Raw genomic sequence first — 4,787 nt, forward strand, 5'->3', positions numbered from 1 at the left:
ATCATTATTTTTATATAAAAATCTAAATGGAGTAAAGTATCGAAGGCAATTAATCTTGGCTTAAATATGAATAACTCTGGTGAATATACATAAAAAAAGATTCTCTAGTTTTCAATGAACACTCAAAGAATGCTGCCCATAAAGTCCTTGGTATTCCGACTCCGCTCCTTCTGCAGTTACCTGACCTGACAGAGAAATCACTCAGGCTACAGAAGTCCATAGAATGCACGGACCTAAGATCAGCCCTTCAGTAGGATAACCTCTTTACTTTCATCTTGAATAGCAGATGGGCGAAATTCCTCCCGATATTAAGGAATAAAATCTTTCAAGTATTGGATCGCTTCGGACATGTCTGAATGGTTGTTTTCCCCCAAACACAGCATTACACTTGTAAAATCTATATGAATGAATGTACACACCCTCTCTCTCTCTCTCTCTCTCTCTCTCTCTCTCTTTCTCTCTTTCGCCTCCACATCACCTTATTGTACACCTGTCTTCATGGAAAAGATGCACCCAGTACAAGATACGAAATGACGGTTATAGTACAACTTTTTAAACGATTTGTCCAACTTCTACCGGAAAGCTTAGCCGAGCAGCTCAGAAGTGTTAAGAGAGCAGATTTTTAAAAAAGATTCTTTAATGCAATCCAGCTGAATGAAAGAAATTTTGTTTACCGGCTAAAATCATGTAAATATAATTCCCTATATTATGTTACGTCATGTATATATATTCATACGCTTGTATAAGTTTGGAAAATAGGTGTTGTCTTTCTTAAAGAGTATTATAAATATTTACAAGATCTACAGTAAAAACAAACTCACAGCATAACTTCTCTTTGTACTGCAAAGTTCAACAACAACAACTGGAGACATTTCATCCAAAAAATACATTCTTTTTATTAACAGGAAAAAAAATCTTCATTTCAGAAATTGCAGTGTGAATAATGGTTGTCAACTTAAAATATCTTTGAACTTACCCGGATGGTAAGTCAGTATACCTACGTTATTCCTGAGATGATGTTCTATGGTGGGTTGCTGAGAATAATAAAGAAACCAATACACACCTAGTCGCAGGATGTCATTTGGCCTCTGGTAATTGGTTTACCTTTTGCCCCTTCACGTGTAAAAGGTTGCCAATGTCTATTTGAGGTTTTCCATTCAGTCATTTAAAATCAAATTTTATATTTCGTCCTGCGCATTAAGGACATGGCAGGCTTAGAAGTAAATCGCCTTCTATCATCATGTGGATATAGTTTTTAATAAATAAAAGGAAATTTCATTTCCATTACTCAATTCCTACAGCTTGATGTTCCGGGATTATATTCTACTGCTAGAATAACCTACTGGCTAAAAGTTTCAATGGAAAAATAGTTGCAGAATTAACTTACGGAATTACCCATGATTACACTGTTTTCCAGCTTACTTTTTTATGTAAACAATTTTATCAGATATGTTTATCATTAAAAAGAAGTTAGTTATAAAAAGAACCAGGCATCCAACATTTGTTCAGTAAAAATTTATATCTTTATGCTAACGTAATAAGAGACATCTGCCGAAATTATCTTTAAAAGAATGTAAGCATAAACTGATATGATATATTTACAAATAAAAAATATATACATAATTTTTCTCTCCTTAAAAGTATCTCAATTCATAAATATTTCAAAAAGCAATTATTTCCATATATTCATCTGATCCTTCCAGAGGTTAAATTCTTAGCTATCTATGATTGATTCTTTCATTTTCATGTAACATTTTCAAACCATTCCATTCATCAGTAAGAGTAAGACAGATGTCGCAGTCTAAGATGTACCTGTATGATAAATTAATCCTCCACCCTTTGCTAATCCTTTGCATTCTAAATCAACTTCATGTTTACCGTATTGTTCCTGTACAACATTTGCCCCGTTAAGCCTTCTTTCATTTGTCTCCATTGCTTTAGCGAATCAATATCAGACACCTCTTCAAACAAGGGAAAGAATATCTTGCCTGTGAAGTGCTTAGAGCTGTCCCTTTCGACTCTTGACTTATTACTACAATGAACCAAACCTTGTAGCCAAGTCTCAACTGCTAATCTTGTAATATATATATATATATATATATATATATATATATATATAGATATATACATATATGTATATATATATATATGTATATATATATATATATATGTATATATATATACTATATATATATATATATATATTATAAGATTAGCAGTTGAGACTTGGCTACAAGGTTTGGTTCATTGTAATAAGTCAAGAGTCGTAAGGGACAGCTCTAAGCACTTCACAGGCAAGATATTCTTTCCCTTGTTTGGAGAGGTGTCTGATATATATATATATATAATATATATATATATATATATATATATATATATATAATATATATACATACATATATATATATATATATATATATATATATATATATATATATATATATATATATACTTCCTTTAATTCTCTATAATCGACTCCACAAGTTTTCAGAGATTCACAAGAAGGTATTCAACTTCTGCATCAACAAGTTCTGCTTTTATTTTGTAATATTCATTCGTTAAAAAAACTGAAATAGTACGATATCTCATCATCATACCCGCGCCTCTCTTCAATTTCGTCTTCTTTTCTTTTGCCAAACACAAAAACTTATTTTAAACACATTTTTCAATTATTGTTTTTATGTTTTTGTCAAAATATCCATCTTTTCTGAAACGAAGAATTCTGTATTTTGTTTAATTTTTACCAGTTACCAACAAGCACTTCTCCAAAATCCCTAAAGTAACTATCGTCTTGTTTACATGCGAAGTATGGATCTGAAAACCCCATCAAAGTTCCAATGCCCCCGGCCATTCCTTGACTCAGACTTAGAGTATCAGTCGACAAAAAAAGAACTTCTATCATATGGGAGGCAGAGGGGGAGGGAGCTGCGATGGACTTTGCCAAAACTTGCTAGGAAGTTTTGTAACGGGTTTTACCCCTGGTCTTCCCTCAGTTTCGCTAAGAATTTTTCCTTGTCATTTGATTTACCGAGAAGATAATTATTACAGTTATAATAACCGTGCCAATAAGGCAGAAGAATAATATGGTCATTAATGGCATTTGATGAAGATTGTCGATTTTAGATGCAAAAGTCTTTCAAGGTTTTCTACGCAGACCGTTTGACAATCAATTTCAAAATAGATCGTTGGTAACTCTCCACACTGGAATGAGCCACCTATAAAAGGAAGGTCGCAAGGCACATTGACCCTACGGGCCGAACAAGGGAAAGGCCCGTGCCAACAAGAAGTGTTGGCTTAATACAACAACAACAACAACAAGCACATTGACATACACTTCCAGATTAAGCTAAGGAAGAAGCTCAACTCCTTTTCACGATGAAAACTGTAAGTACGAAGGAAAGAATTTTATCATTTAAAGACATAAAAGATTCTAAACTTAGTGAAGAAATGAAGCACATAACAAACAATAACTTACTTCAAAATGTACAAACAAACTGTGATCTCCACATTCCATATAACTGTAATAAATTAAGATCTATTTTCCTTTTCACTTATAGATCATGTACTTGTAATTTCTATTTGTAACTATTGATGTTACTTACGTTGGTTAGCCTTTTACTTTATATTATCATTATTCATTCTCATTCACTAGTACAGTGCAATGAACTAACTAGAATCTAAATGAAATTTAGTGAATTAACTTCCTTGATTCCCTTTGCAGATCAGCGTTGCCCTGTTGGCGTTGGTGGCCCTTTTTGCCCTGATGGAGGTCACTGGAGCCCTGCCAGCACCCGAACCTAGCTGACGCCACTTCTTTGGAGGTAGTCCCTATGGCTTCGGCGGTTACGGTTATAGACCCCACGGATTCGGCTATGGCTACGGCGGATACGGCGGATACGGCGGTGGTTTTGGAGGCTTTGGAGGTGGATTTGGTGGATATGGTGGTGGATTCTTCGGTTGATAAACATCTTTTCTTCCATGAAGATACCGGAGGTTGGAACGTCAATGACCTCCATGAATTGTTTAATGTTCGAAAATATTAAGAAAGGCCGATTTATCAAAAGAAAATATGAGAGTTTATTTTTCTAAGAACTATAATAAATTTTATTTTTATAAAAATAACTTTTGATATTTTGTTCCTCTTCCTATGATGCAAACTGAACAAACTCAGTTTGAAATGTGTATTACATTATTTAACATTTGTTGGCAATAGATTCTAAAGCACCATGGAATCTTCTCTTTGAAGTGGATCTGTGTTAAACACATTATCTAAATCTTATAAGATAAAGTTCAAAATTGCCGAAGATATCATAAACTTCGTAACAAGTATTACAAAGAATGAATATCAGGTTTATAACATAAAAGGTCATCACGCTCACAATTCTTATTTATGATATATGGGAAGTTCTTTGTCCACAAATAAATAGGTAAAACTATGAACATGTGTTTTGTGCAACAGCAAAAGGGAGGTAGCTTTGTTGACGAAATGAAGGACTGCGTCTTCACTTACTGATATATGTTTCAGATCATATCTTGCATATTTTGCTGTCAAAACACGTTGCAGGGTCGATGTTCAACTGTAAATCCCCAGAAATAACTGAGAGCTTAAACACTTTGCAACAAAATAACTTAAAGTTTTCAGGTTGAATATAACGAAAAACTAGCGAACATTTCAATTTGTAATTTACCATCTGAATTACACCAGCTTAATAAGGGAGAAATAACCCTGAAGGCTGATATGCGAAAATGCTTCAGTCGTCAAGAGGATATATGATAAAGCAGGTTGC

The sequence above is a fragment of the Macrobrachium nipponense genome, chromosome 24 (assembly GCF_015104395.2).
Source record: "Macrobrachium nipponense isolate FS-2020 chromosome 24, ASM1510439v2, whole genome shotgun sequence".
Classification (NCBI taxonomy): domain Eukaryota; kingdom Metazoa; phylum Arthropoda; class Malacostraca; order Decapoda; family Palaemonidae; genus Macrobrachium; species Macrobrachium nipponense.